Genomic DNA, 26426 nt, shown 5'->3' with positions numbered 1-26426 from the left:
GCACTGTCTATACGGATGGCACAGAAGTTTTACAGAATTGTCTGTAATATGTGTAACTTGAGCTAGAAGTTTTCAAACTTGCCAGTGCCACTGAGAACTGTGGTATTTTCTTATTACAACCCCTCTGCAACGGATTTGTGATTTGAAGTATTAATAATTGACTTTAACATCTTGTTTGGTCACAGTTTTTCAGTAGCTATGTAACTTGATAGTGATTTTCCCGATCTCTGAATTTGATATATTTCAGACTGGATTTTCCTGGAGGTTGCTTATATGACTGCTTTTGAACAACTTCCTTGAAAAGTGATGACTTCTTTTATAAAAGGAAATATTTTTGTAGTATAGTCTTTCAGAACTGGTTGACAGTTGAAACAAGAGAAAATGGGTCTATATCATATTCTCGAACGCTTAAAAGTTCGAATGTCATATGGTCGACACCATATGATCGAACTTTTAAAACTTCAAACGTTTCAACGGAGATCTCCGTACAGTGCGGAATGGGAAGATTTACCTTTTCTGCACTGTAGTGTGATCTCGGAGTTCATATATTTAAAGAGTGGGGGGTGTGCAGGGGGTTCAGGTAGATTTTTTCTTTGTTTTTTTTTTTTTTTTTACTACATTTTCAAACTTTTAAAAGTTCGAACATATGATGTCGACCATATGACGTTCAAACTTTTAAAAGTTCTATTATGTAATATAGATGCAAGAAAACTTTCATTCCCAAAATTTATATTTATTGTTGGCCAACAGTCACTAAGCACATTGATGAATATATTTATTTATTTTTATTTGTTAGCTGAGTGTAGAACACAGACCCATGTGAACTGTTTTCAGGTTCAGCCTGAGACAATCAGGTGACTGTCAAAGAGTCATAAGTTAGCAAACAAAACAAGTCAAGTATAACAACAAAATGGCAGACGAAGTTATGCAATAAGAGGTTGATAAACTACAACACTAATAATTATAAGTGACTTTTTCAACCCTGGACAGTCAAACTTACAGTAACTGGACTCTACAGCCATGGAGAAAATGATGTAAGAGTACACATTTGAATAGGGTGTCTTGGGTTTTTGAATTTGTTAGAATAACTAGTACTGCTACATCCAGCTAATTATTATCAGTGTTGCCAATTAGTGTATAAATTTAATTGTTGGACTATCCTGTCCATGATGCTTTGTTTTGAAGTGTTTCTCTTTCTGCTCGAATGACTTTTTACTAGTTCTAAATGTTGTTGTACGTGTAGTTTTCTGATAAGTTTGTCTTGCTTTTAGTCAGCTCCTCTTATACCACTTATCAGAGTGCTGATATTTCTTAGTTAAGAGAACCTGTTATATTTGGTAGGGCAGGTATTCCTATAAGGAAACATTCCTCAATAAATTCTTGAATATTCATTTGAATAATTTCTCTCTTCTGCAGTGGGCTCAGAGATGAACCCTGGTGTGCTAATCACAGCTGTGTAAGTTACTATGTAAATGTTATGTATATTTCTTAGGTACTTTATAAGTTACTATGCATGCAGTCCAGGAGACCATTAAGGTGACTGTCCCAAATTCCCAACCATCCCAAAGCACTGTCTGGTTAAGTGACTTGCTCAAGGTCACCCATCAGATAAATGAAGATGGAAATATTGAAACCATGCACCCTTGGCACAGAAAAGAGCTCATTAACAGGTCAGAACTTTAGTCCTCTGCAACTAATGGGTAAACAACTCGTAAAAAGAAAACACAGGAACTGCTACCAACCAACTTGAACAAAAAAATACAGTTCCAAAGGAACGCTCGAGTGTAGCAGTATAAAGTTGCTAAAATTAGCTGTAAATAAACTGTAGATGAACACTAAAGTGCCTTAAAAATAAATTTATTTGAGCGCGCTTTTGTCTAAAGTAACAAGACTTCATCAGAAACATTTAAATGACAAAACCAGTAGTGCTTTTATATCTTACAACACATTGAATAATTGCCAATCATTAAAAATACTTCCCTCTCATTATTTAAAGAAACATTTCTACTGTTCACAGTTCATTCATTTAAAAGTACCCTTTTAAACATCTATACTTTACTATTTAAAATACTACCTAATATATTTAATATAAACTTTACTAAGCCATTAATTAAAAACTTTTACAAAAAACAAAAATAACAAAAATTCAAGTTAATTGGTAAACAAATTACAATAAGCACCGGACACTGCAAAGTGTTCATGTTTCAGCATGCTTTCAGTTCCTTTTGTCCCGGTCCCCTTCAATAAACACATCACACTGAATGATGTTTGATGACCTTTATTAACCAACATTTATTAATTACAATTGAACATAGTACAGCTGATTTTAATCACAGCATAAACATCCATGTAATATTAATCAGGACAGCATGATCTTACTTATCCTGACCCAGTAAGCAGCGTCCATACCTCCATTCACTTACTTTACTTATGAAGCAGAGTCCACAACTCACTTCATATACCATTTATTGGATTACACCTCCAACCCAATAAGCAGCATCCTTGCCTCTGCTCACTTATATTTATCACTTATTTCCTCCAACTGCTCACTTTCCTTTCCCAGCTCATTGAAAGGAACATCCAAACACCAGAGGGGGAACAGAAGAGGGCAAGCCTATCCCTCTTCACCTCCCACCAGCCCGATCAGGCTGTTACCTCTCCCTACTACCAAACTTACAACCAAACCACACATCAAAGGCATAAAACCAACCACCATTTGGTGTACGGCATCCTCTCTGACCAAACAGGATTCATGTCATCACCTCCAAAAACCCTATCACATAAACAGCCAAAGTAGCCAATTGGCTAAACAGCTAAATTAAAGCCCGATCCCTCTACAATGCTATAGTGACAAACCATAACCTCATAACCTAGCATAACCTCTGTATATTGTGTGAAGTCTTGCTTACCTAACCACCAATAGCCTAAGCATGATTCCCAGATCATTACTTACCAAATGCAGTACCGAAAACTAAACTCACACCAGGAGAAACCACACAAGTACAATGTACCATAGGGTTACCACCTGTCCCTCTTTGCGAGGGACAGTCCCACTTTGGGCAGCTTTGTCCTGAGAAAAAAATCTAAAAAATGGCAAATGTCCTGAGATTTTAAGGCAAAAAATATTTACTAAGTTTTCTTTAATAGTTGCATAAAACAGTTATTTTGTATCTGAAACACCTAAATATTATATGAAATAGCATAAGCAACTCATGCTACAAGAATAAGCTTTTATTTGGACAAAAACAGTGAAGTTCTGTCCTTTGCACTCCCCGTGGGTATGTCTGTCCTGCAAAATTGCACATTTCTACAAAAAATGTCCCACTTTGGGCATTTGAAAAGGTGGCAACCCTAATGTACCACCAAAACTCTAAGAAGTCCAATGTCACCAGAAACAAAACAAGGTCAACAACTTGCCATCATGCCTCACTGCCGCCCCTTTTCTAGCCCAGTGGCAATACTAATGACCACAATGAGATTTCCTTCCTAATGGATCAATTGCAAATAATCCTGCCATTGAACCCACTAGCCATTCTAAGGCAAGAAAGCATTTGGCAACGAAAGCCCTCCTGTAACTGCCATAAATACATCCATGAAGCAATAACCACACAAACTATAGGCCAATGACCCTCCATATACCAACACCAACCCTTGCAACCAACTTAATTTGACAATGGGCAGTGTCCACCAATCTTCACCTTATCACATCTACTCTTCTAGCATAACCCCCTGCCAACATTTTTGTAAATTAACATAACCCTGTCACCCATGGAACTGTGGTCATTGCAGCTAAATCTTCCTTGACCACTGGAATGGCCCACCTTGTTAACAAACCTGAACCAAATAACCCAACAATCCATTCCACCAATCTCCTATTCCCCTGATGGTTGCAGCACCCCTACCATATACTTTACTTGTAAAAGCTACCCCAGAATCCTGCAACAAACATTTAATACTTCTAACCTAACCTGAGACACCTCGGCTAACAACATCATCAAACCATACCACTATCACATCAACCAAGTGAAAATGGACCCTATTCCCCCCTGACTCCCTCTGCTAAAACTGTGATGCCTGCTAAATTGACCAATCTCAAAGTCCCACATTCCTCCTCCAGTTGTCCTATCCTTCTGACGAACAAGCCAGAAACCAGTCCCCAAAAATATGCCTCAACCCACATTTGCGAACCAATGCAAATCCCCATAAACAATGTAATGCATCTACCAAAAACTCAACAACATCCTTAATTCACTACTTGCCCTTGGATTTCCCCCTTAATACTTTCCTTTCAATGTGTCACCTTCACATCCAATAACGGAATAAACTCTAAACAACATCTGCTAAGAGACCCAAAACCAAGCCCTGCTTAATCCTTATAACTTCTGCCTATCCACTGAAACACCTAGTTCATACATATCCCCAATACTTGCATACCTGCAATGCCCATCACCCTACCTACTCTTAAAAGACCTACATGTAACATACAGCCTTCAATCAGCTCAAGGAAAAGTATATAAAACTAAATAAGCCTACCCACACCCCCACTTCTACACTACCATAGCTCCCTAATCACTTCCTCCCCTAGTAAGAGACGAATAGTCACACACATTGTCCATAACACTCCCTGATTCAACAGAAAATCCTTAAAGAAAAACCCCATCTATTATTCCCATTACCAAAATGGCTTACACAATTCAGGATGCTGTAAACCAATTAACCAATATGTCTTCCCCATCTGTCACCTGTAGCACTGAATACCTACCCACACACTTCCATGCCAGCCACAAACATGCCACAGCTCTGCCCCCTTCCACCTAGCAATACTGACAAGGGCAAGGCCGAATCTTGCTGTAACCCCACTGCCATGCACTACATACCTAACACTTAAGGAAGCTTAACACCACGAGGTCCCATTCTAGGAATCTCAAAACAAGATCTTGCTTAAGCCTCATAACTCCAACCTAACCAATTAAACATCCAGTTACTCACCTATCCCCAAAAACACCTGCACACCTACCATGGTCCATCAACCCCTACCTACTGTTATACTTATGGCATCATCTCCTAGTAGTGCAATGGAACAAATATCAAACAAAACCCAATAACCTAACTGTCCCCCATTCCTATTCCAAACCTTCACAATCCCTTCCTCTATAAGAGGCAAACAGTTCTATCCAGTCACTTCCCCAACCAAAGAAAACCCCCATGTATTATATCATGCACAGCTTCAAGAAATGACAGCTGACACAATACCCATACATTAATGAGAAAATTGCATCTCCCGATCTTCTTGACCTGTGGAAAGACATGTCTTATCTACCCCCAAAAACTCCCTTTACCTCATCTACCCTGAAATCCAAAACTTAGCAAGATTGACAAGGCCAAGACAACATCTTTCTGCAACCAAACTGCCATGCATTAAACCTAAAAATTCAGAAAACATAACATCTAATTGTCCCTTGCCCTTTAGGCACACTACGACTCAAACCTCCAAAGCAGCAGTTCACTATTTGGAATTCCTGATTCTAGATGTTGAACCCCATCATATTAATTCATTCAAATTATCCACATAACTCACCCATTCCAAGCCTGTCGTCTTGACATAAACTTCCTACCCCTAAGGCTTGATTAGCTAATCACTCAGCCAAAATCCCAAAGTCCAACCCAACTACAGTTATGACTCGGCTCCACCGGCAGATGACTCCAAACTCCCCATAATTACCCAGCACCTGCCTCACCCTACTCCCAACATGTCTCAACCCTTCCTATCCCAGCACTACTTCCACACCACACAAACTCTGACCAGCCTAAATGAGCACATGAAACATGTCCATACCTGTGACCTGTCTGCATACCACCCCAGAGGCCAAACATCCCTTACAGTAATGTCCATCTCCTGACAAAACCCACCATCTTTGAACCAGAGAGTGAAACAAACTCTGCGACCTCACTGAGTAGCCTTCCAATAGCTGAAGCGGCCCACATCAAGCCACCATCTGTAAAGAAAAGACAAATGTAAATCCTCTGAAGCAATCATTTTAGTAGTTTACTTCTACTGCCTAAGACATTTCACAAACTACCAAGCAAAGACCCTTCAGAAACCTCTGACCCTGGCTCAACACTAATGTGACAAGATCTTTCCTGCATGAAGCAACCCATTCCACGGACAACCCCCCACACCCTAAAGGCATGAGCACCAACTACCCCTTCCTCAAAGCACCAGGCTAGCACTCTGTCAAGTTCCAAATGAAACAACACACCTTCCAGCCTCTTGGAGCAAGCAATCTAGATAAGACCATAAATGCAAGTAGAACAGAAGCACGAAATTAGGAGGAATTTTAAGTATCGGCACTACAACCTTAGAAAATTGATAGCATAACATATTTTGCATTAGCGTGAACTGTCTGAAATGTATAAATTCTGAAACTCTAATATCTGTCAGTACTTTTAAACTTCAGTCTGCATTGATTTACAGTAATTAGCCAGAAATCCACAGGTTTATAGAATGCTCAAAATTACCAGGCCGAACCTGACATAAAAATCTGTACAATTAAAAGGTATGTGTTGCAGCAGCCCAAACCAGTGCTATCTACACACACTACTTCCTAACAAAATGTGTGTTAAACATTTGTGGCACCATTTAGAAATAAACAAAACAGAATATACTTACAAACCCTGGCTGTTCTCTTAGATCCCCACCACAAGGAAACTTCCACATCATTCCACCCTTCAACAGCAAGAAAACCGAACCTGACATGTTTGACCGTTTTAATTTTTTTTTTTTTAATCTTTGGGTTTCCAATACCCTGATGGGTATGGACCCCTGAACTAAGTCAAAGTATGCTTAAAGTTCATGAATTAGAATTGTGCAATCTTCGATGTTAGCCAGAAGTGCTCAGCGTAGCACCCGTCCCATACCCTGTGATGACTCCTTCTCCAAGTCATTCGGAGTTACATGCACCAATAACATATCTAAATAAAACCTGTTGCTCCTGATATGACTGAACTGTCTTGGTACCATCTTCTACATTACCCTCATTTATTCCTGCAAATTTCCAACACGAGCATCCCAGCACAATCACCAGCTGACACTGAATGGCTGTCAGTTATCAGCCTAACCAACTCATTGTAAGCCCGCGAAACCACCAACAGGTCAGTTGAAAAGTTACTTCATACGCCTGACTAACGGCCCTAACATGTACAGTCAAAAAGCATGCTGGCAGCAACATCAGCCGAACTGAATGAACAAAACTTTTTTTTTTTTTTTTCATAAACTGCTGCCAAAGAGAAAAGCAGCACAACATACTGCCCCCAACCATTGACCATGCTACGTGCATGTATGGCCAATGGCCATTACTCTCTGCCTACAAACCCACACAGAGAAAGGAAAAAAAACTGTACTGTATAACCACCCCTGCAAACTGATGCAGAGGAAATGACTGGTGCTGTACCCACTCAAAGCAAAATCTGTTGTTAACATGGACTGTTTTTAAATACTGCTGTCATAGACCTAGAAAACTGATAGAACAACAGGCCCCGCATGCATAAAATCTCTGAAGGGTACAAGGTCCAAAACTCGAACTTCTGCCATTTTTATTTTACTCATTTTTTTTTTTTTTTTTAGTTTTATTTTATACTGCTCACCTAAACTTATAAAGTGGATTGAATAACAGGTTTCGCAGTAGCCTGAATTTTCTGAAGGGTATGAAGTTTGCCACTCAGATGTCAAACTCAAATGTCTGTCATTATTTTCTAACTTCAGTCCTTAATGATTTCCCACTAATTGCTAGCAACCACATTTTATTAAAAACAGTCCCTAAAACATGAGGCAAAATCTGGCCATTATGCGGAAATCTGTACAGTTAAAAGGTATGATCAATCAAGCTGTAAACAGCCAATCGCTATCCTTTCTTACTTGATACTCGATAGCTGGGTACTCAACACTCCCCCTTGCGTAAAGCGTTATACATTTATCAAGCCTTTACATTTACTTTTACATTTGTCTAATGAAATTCTGACCCATTGGCTGCCTGAGTTGAGATGTGCCGATCGCACATCCACCTCACCATTCACACACACCTTCCATACTGCATGCATCTAAAGAAAATGCAGAATCACTTGACCATTTAATGTCCACATACCGAAGCAGAGTGAACATACATCTGAAGGTAGAACCCTTCAATATACACAAGATCCTTGCACCCAAGGAGCAAGGAGCAAATGAACCTGCTCATCCAAATAATATTTCGCCTTCTAGAGGTATGTAGAGCTATATGCTAACTGTTCCCTCTCCAATACATTCACAGGATGAAATACAACATAAAGAACATAATGAGGCAAACAATACAGCTGTATTCCCATGCTCTGCTCTATCCACTCGAAACTGTGTCAAATTCACTGGAAACTTCTCCACTTCATAAACCCTACCCTCAACAACAAAAAGGGGGGCTAAAGGCACCAATAAAGAAACATCCTCACAACCAAAACATAAGAAAATTTTGACTCAAACAGGGCCTAATAAAATGATAACTATTAAGCAAAATGGGGATAAAGATGGAAAGCAGACCAACCGCCAACCACTATGTTTTACCAGAAGAGGCTGACTCCAAGATAAAAGCTGTCAGTGTATCCAGAAAGCCCACGAAACTACTCCATTTCTCCACATGAATTCCCAAACCCCTGCCTCCCAAACCACTGTAGAAAAGAAAATGTTTGGAACTCAAGGAAGCAACCATACCCAGAGCTATAAAAAGTGAATATATATATATATATATATATATATATATATATATATATATATATATATATATATATATATATATATACATGGTTCCCCTTCACAACCATATGCTCAAAATTGTAGAAGCTCGACTGTGTGAATGGGGAACGGCATACAGCGCAGAACGGGAGATTTCCCTTTCTGTAGTGCGATCACGGAGTTGGAATAAATAAGTAGCGGGGGATGTGAGGGGTGCAGGGGGGCTTGCCCCTCTGCAAAAACACTTTTCTGTGTTACGTTCTTTTTTTGTTCCCTTTCACAAAGTCGAGCTTCAGAAATTCGGCATATGGAGTCGGCCATATGCATTTCGAGTTTCTGAACGTTCGACTTTGTGAAGGGAACCATATATATATATATGTGAGTGTGTGTGTGTGTGTGTGTGTGTGTGTGTGTGTGTGTGTGTGTGTGTGTGTGTGTGTGTGTGAGTATGTGTACCCACCTCCCCCCAAGAGAAGAAAAAAAAAACAATAATATTAACCCAATTTCACCCTCTTAACAAAGATAAGCCAAGGCCTACTTGTTCCCAACTACCTACAGGTCAACACGGACGTGATCTTTGCAGTAGCAAGTTCAAGCCAAAATGTGATTCCTTACCCAGCTACACTTGCCTAAACCCCTTAAGCCCCTTCCCACCCTTACCCCATTTCCTCTCAATCATCCCTCCTTTCATTTAACCCTTTCACCCCCCACCTCTTAACTCCCACTAATATATTTATCTAACCCCCTTCTGAAGATGTCCCTGGACAAATTGGTTTGTTGCCAAACCTCAGTTGTCAGAATTCCTGATATTTCTAAAGTTATTCCATGTTCTACCAAGTTTTTAAGTAACAAATGTGTCTCTGAGTGCCCCCTTTTCTTAACTTAGCTAAACAATGTTAAATTATCTATGTTTTATTTTTTTTTTAAGTATACTTATAAATCAACAGTGTTAGCCAATATTCAGTCTGGTGTGGCTTATGTTGAGTTTCCTTGCTTTCTTGAATGGCTTTTCTGTACTTATATCAAACTGAGAGTTCTTATGTTCATGATCTGCTATGAATTGTTATACCTTTGAATTTGTTTAATTCAGCAGCCAGAGGACAATAAACATCACAGATATTTTCTCCTGCCATATGAACCATCTTGGGCTTTAACAGAGACACCAGTTGTATTATTAGCACTATTGAATGTTCAAATTTCTGTACCTTCTTGTACTAGGTGGCAGTAGGTGAAATTTGCATATTTCCTGTAGCAAATATTGGGAGAGCTGGCTGTTGCATAGATATTTCAATCTTGGGTGAATAAACAGTTTAGTAATATGTTGAAGTATTTGTTACTGTTGGTCAGTTAGGCTTAACTTGGGCAATGTGGGAGTTCCTTTAGTCTCACTCTATGAAAACGTGTTTCTGGCGGAATGTGTATAGTCTGCCAAGTCCCATTAATGAGAAAATGCACAAACTTCCTTTAAGGTTGTATGACTGTGGAGGCTGTTATATTAAGTAAAGAAGTATAGGGTGAAAGCCCCCTCCCTGCACAGGAGTTATGGAGGGCTTACCTCTACATTGCCCAGGGTGACTACATCTTTTATAAAGCAGTTTTCACTGAAATGGTCCATTGAATGATAAGGGCTAGACAGACAATATCATAACTGTTTAATACCTTGCTACTTGAAACGAACAGTGGCTCGATACTACTTTTTTGATACATTGGTAGAGGATTGCTGTAAAAACTATGAACAGGAAAAATATCTATTTTATGTGACTAAAGGTTTTTCAATAAGTTTTTGAATTAACTTTTAAAGTCTTCTTTCAGTACTGTTTTCTTTAGACAACCAACACTAATTAATGACAGCATTAGAAAATAGACTGCAAGTTCAGATCAGACTCATTACTGATAAAATAAGCAGAACAGCTTGACTGAAGACCTTGTCATTGCAGCAGGAACTTTCTTTCCATCACAGTAATATCCACTTGTTTTAAAAATGTGCAGTCATATCTGACCTCTGGGACATTCTTGATTTGAATGCTGGATGGAGAAAAATGAGGTCTTTGAAGTGAAAGTTGCAAGTCACTATAGGGATATTTTAACACTTAAATAACAAAACATCCTGCAATGATGCCTATTGTGTTCACTTATAGAGAATCAGCAGAAACACAAATAAGGCTGATAATCATGGAACTTTTATATTATTACTAACTGTATACAGCATAACAATTATATCCAACTGATTTCTTAGCTTCAAATGGGCTTAAGAATTTAACAAAAGAACTCTCCATTATATTACGTAGAACCACATTACACATAGTAGAATTCCAGTCATAAGGACACCTACACATAGTAGAATTCCAGTCATAAGGACACCATGCCAATCAAAGGCATAGAATTAAGAACCTTGATATTACTAGTGAGCAGTTACAGAACACTTATGTTTCTTGGTTATAATAGTCAGTTTTGGACTAGTCAGTTTATATGAATCATGAAGGTGGATTTTGCTTAAGCTATAGGGAATTCTCCTCAAGTCACTGAATAAATAACCAAGGAAACATCTTATGGGTATCTGCAATCATCCCGGCCTGTACTCAGCTGCCAGTAGCAGTTTAGCTATAGGTTCATATGTGCTTACTAAGCTAACTACCACAAGGGCCTTTTTAAGCCTAGCCATGCATACCAAATCTCTGACAAGTTCTGATACCCTTGATAAGTATAAGCAGGGGTTTGGGAGATGAACCATTTACAGGTTACCTGTGTCCATTAGAGACGTAGGTGTCAAACCAGGGATGAATTTCCGTTTTCCCATCCAATTGTCCAAGTTGCACTTGAATTGGGTTATGGAGGAACTCTGCTTCACATGGATGGGGAGCCTGTTCCATAAATGTGGTAGTCTCTGGGATACATGCCTATCTCTCCAGCAGGACCTATTTATATCACAAGCAAGGTTTAAGTCTTTAGAATGGGTAATTCTGGTGCTGTTTGTTTTATGGATAACCAGGAGGTCCATCAGAGTGGGGTCTGACAATGCCCTGTATGCCAGGCATAGATCTCCCCTCAAAAGCCTGTAGGAGGCAGAATACAGGGATAGGGCCTTGAGGCAGTCTGCATAGGACATTTTACTTATGTCTTGTATTCTTTTAGTGAGTAGTTCTGTGGACGTTCCAATTGTTGGATATGCCTGGTTAGGTACATACACAAGGGTTAGTTTTCCAAGAATGGGTCATTAGGTGTTCAGTACCATGAATGCTACACAAGCAAAATGTATGAGAAGTAAAAATGCTGTCTTTCTTTCAGCTTAGAGGTCACCACAGTGGGACTCCAGTCCATTAATGATTGGCAGTGAATTTTAACAGTGTTAAGTTGCCAGCCCAGCACTCAACCTTCAAAGAAGGCACACCCACACTCACCTACCTGCATGTCTTTAAATTCACTCAACTGTAGGGAGGACATACAGACTCCCCAAAGAAGGTGCTCCAGCTGAGAATCAAACCAGAGAACCTCTTGCTATAAGGTGACAACACTAACCGCTGCACCACCATGGCTCTAAAGGAAAGTAGTGCTAGGGACTGGGAAAAAGAAACTGCGAGAATTAGTGACCAGTTTGTGTAAAGCACTAAAATTCGACAATGTATAGAGAGAATAGAAATGGAATGTATGTACATATGTATATGCACAGACAGGCACATATAAATACACACACACACACACACACACACACACACACACACACACACACACACACACGCACGCACGCACGCACGCACACACGCACACACACGCACGCACGCACACACACACACACACACACACGGACACTTCTCTCTCTTTTTGTATATATATATATATATATATATATATATATATATATATATATATATATATATATTGACGATTGGGAGAAAGGAAATTTACCCCGGGGATCACGTCAGTCGCCCTGCTAGACAGGGGTCCAGTGAAGTAAATAGTGTAGGAAGAAATAGCCAGGGAATTGTTATGGCTAGGCTTTTATAGGCCCTAGGGCTGATAGCCTAGTACCAATCTATGAAAACCTATGAACCTATAATATGGGTCTAGGACTATTCACTGAAAGCACGTTTCACTGAAACACATTTGAATGTGCACAATTCACTGAAAGCTCAATTCACTGAAAACACAATTCACTGAAACACATTTCACTGAAAGTTATATATGGCCTTTTCCCCACTGTAGTGCAACCCTAGACTTAGAATATATAGTAAGGGGGGTGTGTGGGGGGCATAACTCCTCACCTATTTTAAATATTTTGAACTTTACACATGGATACTTGCAATTTCAATACATTTCTCTTTTCTAAACTTAATATATATCCAAACTATGTGGGGGGTGGTGCCCCCCCCACATCCCCCCCACATCCCCCCTTACTATATATACTAACTCCAGGGCCTCACTACAGTGGGGAAAAGGCCATATATAACTTTCAGTGAAATGTGTTTCAGTGAGTTGAGTTTTCAGTGAATTGTGCTTTCAGTGATTTGTGCACAGTCATTTGACTTTCAGTGAAATGTGCTTTCAGTGAATAGTCCTAGACCCATATATGTACCCCTTACTATATATTCTAACTCCAGGGTTGCACTACAGTGGGGAAAAGGCCATATATAACTTTCAGTGAAATGTGTTTCAGTGAATTGTGTTTTCAGCGAATTGAGCTTTCAGTGAATTGTGCCAAATGTGTTTCACTGAAATGTGCTTTCAGTGAATAGTCCTAGACCCATATATATATATATATATATATATATATATATATATATATATATATATATATATATATATACACACACATATATATATGCGTATACGTATAAACACACATATTATATGTACTAAAGTTTAGAGGTCCACTGGGTGGGAAGGAAAAATGAAGGACACTTATTAGCGAGCTTCTCATGGGAAAATAACTGATTAGTTGTTGAGGCTACATAAGGGTCAGAAGAACAGACCGCACGATACATGTAAGTTTTAGAAAAGAACCATGGAATACCATTTTACAGAATGTACAATTATGAAAGGTTTTTAGAATCTGCATGGTTTATATTTAGGGACTGCACAGCTACAAAATGCCACACAAGATCATTTTACATTGACTGTGGTGAATGATGATGACATGATATGTTTACTTTGGACAAAATGTTTAGAAGATCAAGTTGCATTAGGTTATGGATTTCTCCTTTCCCTGAGACATAGCAGTCTTGTGGTTGGTATGTGTAAGTACTAAGGGTATGAAGTGTACAATGGGTATTACCCCCTGCCCCCATAAAAATGCCTTTTGATTTTATAAGTCTGACTGCCATTTTAGTCCTGTGTTTGAGATGTTTTGTGGTCCCATTTATGAGCAGCAAGTGCTACACAGTCAAACTCACTTAGTAGCCAGGATATGAAGTCTATGTAAAGAGAAAGCCATGTAGTATTACCATAACACTAAGGGAGCTGTACAAAAATGACTATTAGAAATATACCAGATACCGTGAAAAGATGTCTATGAGGAAATGAATATCTGCAAAAACTCGTTGACTTTATCCTATGATGAAATGGGAGAATTGTTTCACACAGCAGCAGATATACTATGAAGAAAGAAAAGATTGTTATATAACATTTTACTCATTGTGTTTTGTTTCGTTTATACATCATAAATGTAGGAAATATACCATTTGCTGTGAATATGACAGCTGATAAACACTTTGCCCTTCAGTAGTAAGTACTATGAGATATCTTGATCCCATCTGAACTACAGTCAACACAAACAGATGGGATGTTGATATGGTATCACACCAGAAGCACGCCACCACTATAGTGTAGCAACTCCCTCATGTTGCACTGCAAAACTACTACTGTAATGCAAATGTGAGGACAGAACGATACCATCTGAACTTATCATCAAAGACAAGAGAATGGTCTGCTCTGAGTCACTTCACTTCTATGTATGCTGGTGAATATGATGGGACAAAGTTTATCTGGCCTGTCACTTTACACAGTATGATTTAAGAAATTTTCAACAGTCTGCAGGACTTCAAAGACAGACAGAACTTTCAGCAGTGTCTGGATAAAGAAAACCACAAAGAAGCTGTACTGCCTCATACACAGCCTGTGATAAAAAGAGAAAGAGAGAACAGCCCAAAATAGAAAAAGTTAGAAAAGCACTAAGCAAAATGAAGTCAGAGAAAGCAGCAGGCTTAGATAAGGTCACTACAGATATGATCAGGATGTTGAGAGAGCTAGGAAAAAAATGGCTTGTGAGGGTATTCATAGCAGTACGGAGAGAAATGCATGTCCCAGATGGCTGGAGAATAAGCATTCTAGTGTCTGTGTACACGAATAAAGGGGTCACTGACAACTGGGAGCAGCATACAGGTATTAAACTCCTGTCACACTACAGTTGGAGTAGGCACTCATTGGTTCTTTTGAGCTTTTATTAAAAAAGTTGTTTAAGGTTATATCTTCTGGTATTTAAGCCCTAACTTTGAGAGGATTTCTGTCTATACACACTGAGCTGAGTGGAGGAGGGGCATTGACTACAACTCTGATTTGAGATATATAACAATAAGTATCCTGTTTTTTTTGCTTATTATTGCTAGTTATTGCTTCTAGCAATTTATATGTAGCACATGTTATTGCCTGCTGCATACTTTTTGCTGTATTTTATTGCTATTAACTAATCTGCATGGTTAAACTAAAATTGTCTGCCTTACAGGGCCTGATAAATAGGTTTTTACTGTCACGCTGTTTGTAAAGCTTTTTAGCTAGTTTCACTGTGTGAAAGGTATTAAGGGGAAATTTTCTCTACTTGTTAAGCACCTATTTGTTTGTTCTGATTTCCTGCCAAGGAGTGTATCATATAACTGATTTGTTTGCAGTTAAAACATTCTGTAGAGTCTCCTTGCCCCTTTATCTGTTTAAAACTTTCATTTTGTGGCTCACTGCTGTTCTTCTGCTGTGATAAATATTTCTATAGTGTTTACTGTCTAAAAGAGTGTAGGCTAGTAGCTTTAGTATTGTTCTCCACCCTCGCTCCCTGTTGGTGTCTTGCTGTTATACTTGGTGGCTTTGCAGTTGCCCGCCCCTACTGTAAATTTGATCTGGGACACTCCTCCCAGTCTAGTGTCATTAGCTCATTCTACCTAATACAGAGAAAACATTTAAGAAGGCCAAACCACTTAGTTTCCTAACCTTGAATTATCTTCTGCTTCTCAGCTCTCTTTTTCCTTTACAAAAAAAAAAAACCTTTGCTAGAATTTCCCTGTGTTCTGCTTAACTGCAACAAAAAATACTCTTGTTTCCTGCCTTTCCTGTAACTAGTCTAGTCCAGATACATATTTCCTTTATCCAGGACTGTTTGTAAGCTTCTGAGCCCCCCAAATCTGTCTGTGTTGGAGGGAAGTCTGCTAGCTTATCAGTGGGAGTGGTAAGCACTAGGTAACCTACCTACCACATAAGGAGTGGTTTCTGGCCCAGAAATTGTAGTTATTGGCCGTTTGGGCAGTTTTTCCATCTCTCTCTCTCTCTACTTTCTGATTTAAAAGCCCGCATTTGCACTTGTTTCCTCACTTTCCTGTAACTAGTCTAGTCCAGATACAGATTTGCTGTATCCAGGACTGTTTGTAAGCTCTTGAGCCCCCCAAGCCTTTCTGTGTTGGAGGGAAGCCTTCTAGCTTATCAGTGGAAGTGGTAAGCACTAAGTAACCTAGCTACCGCATGAGGAGTGGTTCTGGCCCAGAAATTGTAGTTATTGGCCGTTTGGGCAGTTTTTCCATCTCTCTCAACTTTCTGATTTAAAAGCCCGCATTTGCACTTGTTTCCTCACTTTCCTGTAACTAGTCTAGTCCAGATACAGATTTGCTGTATCCAGGACTGTTTGTAAGCTCCTGAGGCCCCCAAGCCTTTCTGTGTTGGAGGGAAGCCTGCTAGCTTATCAGTGGGAGTGGTAAGCACTAGTTAACCTATCTACCACATAAGGAATATTTTTTGACCCAGAAATTGTAGTTATTGGCCGTTTGGGCAATTTTTCCATCTCTTTCAACTTTCTGATTCAAAAGTTTGCATTTCCACTTGTTTCTTCCCTGTAACTAGTCTAGTTCAGATACAGATTCTTAGTTTTAGCACTTGAATTTGCTTATTTGTGCTCAGCACTTGTTAGGAACTTGTTGTAAGCACTAAATAAGGTACAAATTACTAGAGCACTCAACCTTCCTCATTACCCAGAGGAAAACAATTTTTGTACTTACTTTCCTCACTTGCTTAGAGAAAAACAGCTCTTGTACTCACTTTCCTCACTTGTCTAGAGGAAAATAGTTTTTTATTCAGGCATGTCCAAGGGTCAACTCCCAGTGTTCTCTCCTGTCTATCTTATGAATCTGGGCATCTTGGGGCAATGTAGCAATTGCCTCATGTATACAGACAACTATCTCCTCCTCCCACCCAACACTACAACCTGTGAGAGATGCAGTTATCTAGCCAAACTGGAGGTAAAGCTCTCTCCAACCAAGACTGAACCTGACAGTCAAGAGGAGAAGGTAAACATTTGCACCACACCACATTCATCACATAATCCCACTAAACCTATACCAACAAAATCCACAAATAGAAACACAAAAACATTCATAAAGGCTCTCAATAATAATCTGGTCAAGCAACAGAGACCTTCAAAGCAGAAACGCAAGCAACCTCCACCCCCCCCAACACAACAAAAATGACATATAGCCCACATACTCAGCGTGCCACTCAACCACAGCCCATAAGGCAAAACAACGTACCCAACACACTAGTCATAGGTGACTCTATAGTCAGGCACACTGATGTCCCACTCGCCAGGCTAAACAAGGAGAAGGTTACTGTCAGCTGCCTATCGGGTGCCAGGATCTGCCACATAACCCACTCACTCAGGTCACTCCACAACAAGTACACATATGACTCTATCATTGTACATGTTGGTGTGAATGACCTGAGACATACCTCGCTGGACTACATGAAAAGAGACATGGAAGAGCTCTCCGATCTTGCAGCTCAGGCAGGTGCCCTGAGTTGCATCCTGCCATCACCCCAAATGATACCGCAGTACAAGGACAAAATGATTGACTTCAACAATTGGCTAAGCTTCTGGTGTCATTCAAAGGGGATCCAATATCTGTCTGCCTGGGATGACATGGTCGACAGACCACGATGCTTTGCCAGAGTTGGCCTGTACCTGTCAGCCCTGGGATTCCGGATTCTGGCTAAGGCTCTTGCTGCCCCCATAGTGCCTTTTTTAGGCAAGGTTCAAATGACAAATTCACCACCATAACAGGAACAGGCAAGCAAAAACTGAGGGTAATGATACTCAATGCTAGAAGTCTAAATCTCAAAATACACTCCCTCGAGGCACTCCTTAAAATGGAGAACATCGATATCTGTGCAGTGACTGAGACCTAGTTTAAGCATCCAGAGAGCACCCCTGCATTACCAGGCTATAACTCATACGACACTTTTTGGCCATCTAACCTGGACCGGAACACCAAAGGCAGAGGTGTGTCCATATTCATTAAGGATATCCACACCTCCAGGCTAGTTGCTCAGCATAATGCATCCGAGGTTATCCAAGTGCAACTAACTCTGGGCAAAACTGCATTCCAAATTGTAGCTTGCTACAGATCCCCCAACATGCCCCAGGATTCCCACTCCTCCTTTCTTGATATACTGGAAAATATTAGGGTTCAACCAAACACCCTAATAATGGGCGATTTCAACTACCCCACCATTAACTGGGAAAACTACTCATGTACCAACTCCTTCACTCAATGCTTTCTGGAATTCATAAATTCCAGTGCCCTGGATCAACTTATCCACACCCCCACCAGGGGCAACAATATCCTAGACCTAGTCATTACCAACATGAGTAACATATTCCACACCTGAAGTCAACTCCTCGTTGGTCAGATCCGACCATAAGCTAATTACCCTAGATATCCACATCCTGTCCCCACCCCCCATTAAGAAAACCATGGTAAAAAAATTCTCCAAATCCAACTTCATGCTTCTTAAGACAGAACTGGTGAACTTCATGACACCCATGCAGATGGACAATACAGTTACGACTGCTGAATCCTACACAAATGCACTCTATAAGCACTTACATGAGTGCATGGATAATGCTATCCCAAACAGAACCAAGACGCTATCCTCCAAAGAAAGGAAGCAAATCTGGTGGTCCCCTGTCATAAACAAACTCTACAACAGATGGAAGAAACTGTTTTGCAAAAGAAAGTAAAATCCCATGAGTGGAGGTGCTCCCTGGTCAGCTTCAGTAAGAAGCTGAGATCCCTTATAAGATCCTCCAATGCTATCTACGAAAACAAAATTGCCACTGATTCTAGGGGCAACCACAAAGCATTCTATAGCTATGTGAAGAATCTCAATGGCAACACCCATAGTTGCTCTGAGTTACAGCACAACGGCATGAAAATTACAGAACCAACTGATATTGCCAACATCCTGGCAGATAGGTTCAGTGCTAACTTTACCCCCCTCTCATCCCTTAAAGGGCTCATATCTATACAGGAAAAATGCAGAGTCCCTGTAATCACAACTACGCAGGTAAAAGCTGCACTCTCTAAAGCCAAAAACACAGCATCCATGGAACCGGACAACATCCCAGGCTGCGTTTTACACAAACTTCAGAACGAACTGGCTCCCCACCTAAGCACCATGTTCAATCATAGCCTCACGTCAGGCTTTGTACCCACTGAATGGTGCACAGCAACAGTTATCCCACTTCACAAAGTGGAGCCACCACTGATCCCGGGAACTATTGACCTATTAGCCTGATGAGCCTGGTCTGTAAGGCCATGGAATGTATTATCTTGGAACTCATAAACAAAGACATTGGTAACCTCCAAACTCTGGACCCCACCCAGTTCGGGTTTGTGAAAGGCAGAGCATGCCTCCTGAACCTGATTGACTTCTTTGAGGCAGTCACCAAAGCTGTAGACGAGGGTAAGGTGGTTCACACAGCCTATCTTGACCTTACCAAGGCTTTCAACACCATCTCCCATTCTGGAATTATAGCTAAACTCACTAAACTAGGTATAAATCCCTACGTCACAAGATGGGTTGCCAACTGGCTCACTGACAGGACCCACACTGTAAAAGTTGCAGACTCCAAATCTGACTTCAAACTAGTGACAAGTGGAGTACCACAGGTTCAGTCCTGGGACATCTCCTGTTTGGTATCTACTTCTCTGAAGTACAGGCTAACACAGAAGGCCTCTGGCTAACAAAGTTCACAGATGACTGCAAACTAGGAGCCATAGTCAAGTCCCCAGATGATGTGGACATCCTACAGAAGGGCCTCACTGAGACAGATGCCTGGTGTCAGAGCCATGGCCTCAAGCTCAATGCCAAAAAGTGCATTGTCATCCCCTTTGGTAAAAACTCAGTACCCATGAACTACCACATAGGTGGCAATCTACTTAACGCCGAATGTGTGATAAGAGATCTTGGAACTCAGGTGGACACTAGTCTCTCCTTTGATAATCAAATCATTAAAGTAGTCAGGAAATCCTTCTGTGGCGCACCTCATCACAAAAGGGTTCTCATCCAGGAAAAAAGAGGTCATTGTTCCCCTCTACTCGACACTCATTAGATCCATTATAGAGTACAATGCCCCTTTTGGAATGTACCTCACAAGACACCGGCAGCAGCTGAAAAGGCCACAAAAGTACCTCACAAAGAGGATTACTGGCCTCAAGCAGATGCCCTACACTGACCATCTCAAAAAACTCCAGCTTTACTCTGTAGCATATCGCCTACTCCGAGGTGATCTCTGCCTAACATATAAAGCTATGTCAAACCCAGATCTGTTGGACATGCCACACCTAAAGAAATCCCAATCCCTCCAAGCTACACACTCTAGGGACCTAAAACTTGTCACCACAATAAACAGAACATGCTGGAGGGATAGATTCCTGTCCCAGAGACTTGCCATACTCTGGAACAAGCTACCTATCTTATGTCAAGCAAAGTTCCTCATTAGCACTCTTCAAGAAAAATCTTGATGGGGGCGTGGCCAAGATTCCAGAGTGAGAACAGCACTTTCTTGCTGCTCTGCCTGTGAAGTAATGTTTCTGACAGGATTTTTATAATTTTATTTAAAAAACTTTGAAGATTTCACATCATAATGATTCCTTATACTATTGTGGATTATGTATGGGAAAAAAAATCAAACTTTTATTGAATTTTCCTCACAATTTACTGTCAGAACTTTTAAAGCTGTATACAGATTGCTGAAGCCATGAGCTACTCAAAATCTTCAGTTCAAGATTCTCTCATGAAAAAAGAACTCCAAACTATAATTAGTAGTATTCAAGACCTCTCAACAAAAATGGACAACTTGGAACACATAATGGAAAACATGAAGAAAGAAAGCAGGAAACAAATTGAAGATTTGAAAGAAATAATCACAAAATATTCAGACCGAATTGCCAGCATAGAGGAATCTGTCATCGAATTAGATGGAAGACAAGTGGAGAATGATACTCAAATTAAATTTCTTCTGAAGCAAAATAATTCCTTAACAGAAAAAATACAGGACCTGGAATCAAGATCAAGAAGAAACAACATTAGAATTTATGGGGTCCCTGAAAATACTCTAGTTAACAACATGATTCTTTTTTTGAATAACTGGCTACCTAAGGTATTAAACCTTCCTGAACCCTTGTCATTCGGAACTGAGAGAGCTCACAGGTCTCTATCTAATCCATCTTTCTCAAAAAATTCATCCTCAGTAAGATCTATTATTGTCAAATTTTTATCTACTCAGGATAAAGATTTTGTTCTGAGAGCTGCCTGGGCAGGGAACCCCATCCAAGACAATGGAAGGAACATTAGATTTGACAATGATTATGCATCTACCACTATAACAACAAGGAAAGCATGCATTCCTCTAATCAAAGACATTAAAAAAGCTAACATAAAAGCTCAGATCCTTTTCCCAGCTAGAAAAAGGATTACCTCACCAGATGGGTAGAAAATCTTTTAACAATCTAGAAGAAGTTACTGATTTTTGTCAGAAGAAACACTCTATTAGATAAACTAGAAGACAATGACCTCTTTTTACAAGCTACTAATGGAAAAACAATAACAAGTGATAATACTACTAAGAAACTTAAAGAGAAGTAAGTTAACTCATCTTTTCCTTTACTGCTTGCAATGGACTTATTTCTTTTAAAACATAAGAAACCAGCAAATATATTACAAGGTAAAATCTTTATTACACTTTAAAAAAATACCATCTTTTATTCTTTTCCTTTGTTCTTCTTCCTCATATTTGTGCTTTAGTATTTATTCTTCTTTCCTTTTCTCTCTCTACTCATTTCTCTCTTTCAGTTTCTTATATAGAGTTAATCAAGCATCCTAATGTTAAAGCTTGTTGATAGTGACCTTAGTCCTTGCAGAAAAAAACATAGTATGTTTTAACAGGACTTTTTTTATATAGATAATGCACACTTAAAGAACATCCCTTTGTATGGCTTAGTAACATGCTTTCAATAGGGAAATATAGTATTAACATTAAGTAGACAATTATTCCATTTGAAAGGGAAATGGGGGATGTGTGTCATATAGGAGAAATGCAGCTAGGAAGATTCCTTTGTATTAACAGCAGTTGATTACAGTCAATTAAGTGTGCCTATTACTCTTATTGTTAGATAAAAACTATGTAATTATTTATTTAGAGTATATTTAATTAGGTTACATTGATGGGGTGATGTTTTATGCTGGGGAACACATTTACTGTAACACCTGCTTAACAGTTTCTTTTTTTTCTTTTAAATGCACTCAGTTTTGGCTTTTAACATGCGAGCACCTGTTAAAAAGGCATTCTCTTCAAACTGCATACTTTACTAACCTCGAGACTTGTATTGGCGCCATAAAGTTGAAAAGCTTCACTAGATCCATTCCTCGAGCATTTTTACAGCTTTCCCGAGCCCCGAGGACACTGTATTAGTGTGGGAACTGAAAGACTGAGCCAGATGACCTTGGAACTTGCGTTGCACACTGCTTAACATATGCAATGAAGGAAAATGGTGTCTCAGTGCTGCATAGCCATTTTTAAGCAGATTCCAGCTTATTTAGACTCTAAAAACTGTAAGTTACAGCTTATAACTTAAAAAGAAGCTGCATTTTATTATTTTAATGATGTTCTTGCATTTACATAATCAGCTTCCTGTTTAATCACAGAAATACTGGCTTGTATTAACCTCATAGCATTTAGTTTTCAGGAATGTGCTTCACATGTCATGAGAGAAATGAATCAACACATTATGCATATTAGTTTTTGTTTAATACAGTTTCTGATATGAAGTTGTGTTTATATTGCCAGTAATGTGACTTATTCACAGTTATACTATTAATGCTACATCATTATATTTGCCTGCCTATTTCTTCACAATGCATGCATAACTTGCTACACATTATATTAACTGTACTACTCATTTAATAAGAAAGCTTCTATAGATTTCAAATGCATTGTGCAGTAGTTTGAGTTTTGAGGGTTAGTTTCTGAATAGGATTTGATTTGCTAGAGTTCAAGCAGATTTTGAGTAGTTAATACATGAAAAACTATCTCCCCATTTTTTTTTGCAAGGAGTATGCAAATATTTTATACATGAATGGTACTGTATCACTCATATTTATGTTGATATTTTAAAGATATGTATAAAAGTTTAGGTAGAAGTTTATAATTCTGTTGTAAGGGCAAGTATATTTCATTACTAACTAGTTGTTTGTACAGCTATAATGACTGGAATATATAAAACAAATCTCACTAAGTATACTAGATGCTGATCAAACATGATAAGCCAAACACCTCATATATTTTTATGCCACAATTATAAGTTAATAGATGTTCTCTGATATCTAATATGAAATTAATCTTTAGTGGAAGTTATGTTTGACTATAATTAATCATTACATCTACTGATCTAATAAATGGTATATTTAGGTACATATAATCCTTATCTAAACATCTAGATCAGTGGATTAAGATAATTTTGAGTGAGAAGGGGGAGGGGAGAGAGATGTGAGATGGGAAATTTAATGAGATATTCTTAAAGCTCTTTAGGATCAATAACACACAGGACTATACAATAACATAAATCGGATACCTTAATATTGTACATAAGAAGGGGAAGAAGAGGAGGGAAAGAGGAGAGTTTTAGATTTAGTATCAGACACTTTATTTTACACTTCTTTATGACAAATACAGATCATTTTCATAAATGTATATAATAAGTTTAGTTTCATGATAAACTATTATCATCATTATTTATGTTCTTTGTTTCTTTATATTTTATTTTTTATTAGGACTTGAGACATCATAATTAGTGACTTCAGTCAGATTAATCAACATAAAGTTCTATTGTTTGTTAGAATTTAATATATTTCACTTTCATATACGCTGTATGGAGCTACGCTGCATTTTTATTGCATGACATTAGTTATTGTGAATCAAATCATATTTTATATCGTTAAAAGGTTTATTTTCATATTTAATCTATGTAAGTATTTAAATGAAGGCAGAAGCACTTGATGGATAGTGACAAGAGTCTTAGGGTATGAAGACGGTTTGGATGATACATTCATCAAACCAGGACTCTAATTTTCCATGTTTAGGATTGTGTATAGCTATACTTGTTTCATTAAATATGTTTTGTTTTAAATTTGAGCCCATAACAAACTTTAAGAATGACAATTGTTTCTTTAAAAATGCATACATATAAATGTTTATCCTTAAATATTAATGGCCTTAACAATCCCATAAAAAGAGGAAGTCTATCAAAATATTTGAAAATGAATAAAATAGACATAGCATTTCTACAAGAAACACACTTTATGAAAAAGGACTTAGAATATCTTTCAACGGTTACACAACACTTGTGGAATCTCATTTCCAGGCTAAGAAAAGAGGCACTATGATACTGTGGAACAAATCTTTACTGATGCCCAAAATAGTAGACACTTTTTCAGAGAAGAATGGTATGTTATGTTTATTAGTGCTAGAGTTGAATAAAAGATACATCACTTTAGCTAGCACATATTGGATTCCTGGTATCGGTGCAGGAACTGCTAATAAATATTTAGAATTGATATCTATTAAAGCCAAAGGATACATAGTTTATACTGGAGATTTTAATTGTAGTCTTACTAAAAAGGATACCACCAAAAATGATAACTTCAAATTGTCTGCTCCAGCTAAAAAACTAACAAATTTTATTAAGTCTTTAAATCTCTGAGACATATATGATATAAAAGATCCAGAATCATTAAACTACATGCACTACTCATATAGATATGGAACACAGGCAGCTATTGACAAAGTATTAATTTCTAATAGTCTAATTTCTAAAACTCATGATGTTTTAATTAGTTCTTGCCCTTTGTCAGATCACAATGCTCTTTTATTCAAGGTTAACATCAGTCCTAAAGATCTGATAGCTTGGCAAAGATTACCTGCTTACATTGTGAAACTCAATGGGTTTAAAGACTGGTTCTTAAATTAAATTAAGTCATTTCTTGCTATCAGTGACAATAATGAGACTTCTGAGACTATTGTTTGGGATTCGCTAAAATCATATCTTTATGGTAAAATAAAAACTGGTATTTAAACAAAAAGAAACAATGGGATGACGAGCTAATAACATTACAAACAAAAACTGATGCACTAAAAAAAATTTAAATAGCAAAGATATAAAGACAAACTCTGAACTAAAAACATTAAATGCAAAGTATGTAGAAATCTTGAATCATAAAGTGGCTATAAATCTAGAGAGGCTTAAACTACAATCATACTCTGCAAATCCAAAAAATCTGCATAGATTGGCAGTTAAATCAAAAAATTCAGCTAATACAAGCTATATAAAAGAACTAACTGATAACATAAGGAACAAACATAGGCAAGTGACAGACTTAAAGGAAATCTTAAAAATGTTTAGATCTCATCATGAAGCATTAAACAATGCAAATTCAGATTCTAACAACACTCTAAAAGAAAAGTTTCTGATTGAAAATGTTAATAAGAAAGTAACCAATGAACAAAACATCAAATTGATAAAACCAATATCACTAATAGAAGTTAAGGAAAATATTAAAAACATTAAATGCAATAAGGCTCCAGGAATAGATGGTACTGGTGAATTTTATAAACTTCTTCCTAATGAAACTCTATAAAAATTCTAGTAGCAGCTTTTGAGGAATTTAGAAAGTATGGAAATTGCTTCCCCTCTTGGAAATATGCCATAATCTCTCCCATTCTAAAGCAGGTCAAAGATCACAAACTAGTAACATCATATCGCCCTATATCCTATTGAACATTGATTATAAATTTTTCATCTCAATTCTCGCTAAAAAATTAAACCATTGAGGAGTGATTGAGGAGAAAGAGAGAGTCTAGATAAGGATGTCAAAGCTAAAATTAAAGGGGCTGCATCCAAATGGCAAAGAGTGTTAGGGGTAGTGTGTGTGAAAGAAGAACATCAAAGAAGCTGAAAAATAAGCAATTTTTTAAAAAATTCTTTTTAAGCAATTTTAAAAATCAGTGATGTGACCAGTACTTCTGTGTGGCACAGAAACCTAGGCAGAGCTGATAGAGATGAAGTGCCTAAGAAGGGTGATGGGA

This window comes from Protopterus annectens, chromosome 13.part0 (assembly GCF_019279795.1).
Source record: "Protopterus annectens isolate FY-2018-M chromosome 13.part0, PAN1.0, whole genome shotgun sequence".
NCBI lineage: Eukaryota > Metazoa > Chordata > Ceratodontiformes > Protopteridae > Protopterus > Protopterus annectens.
The sequence above is the reverse complement of the archived record's forward strand: the minus strand, read 5'-3'. Positions refer to the sequence as shown.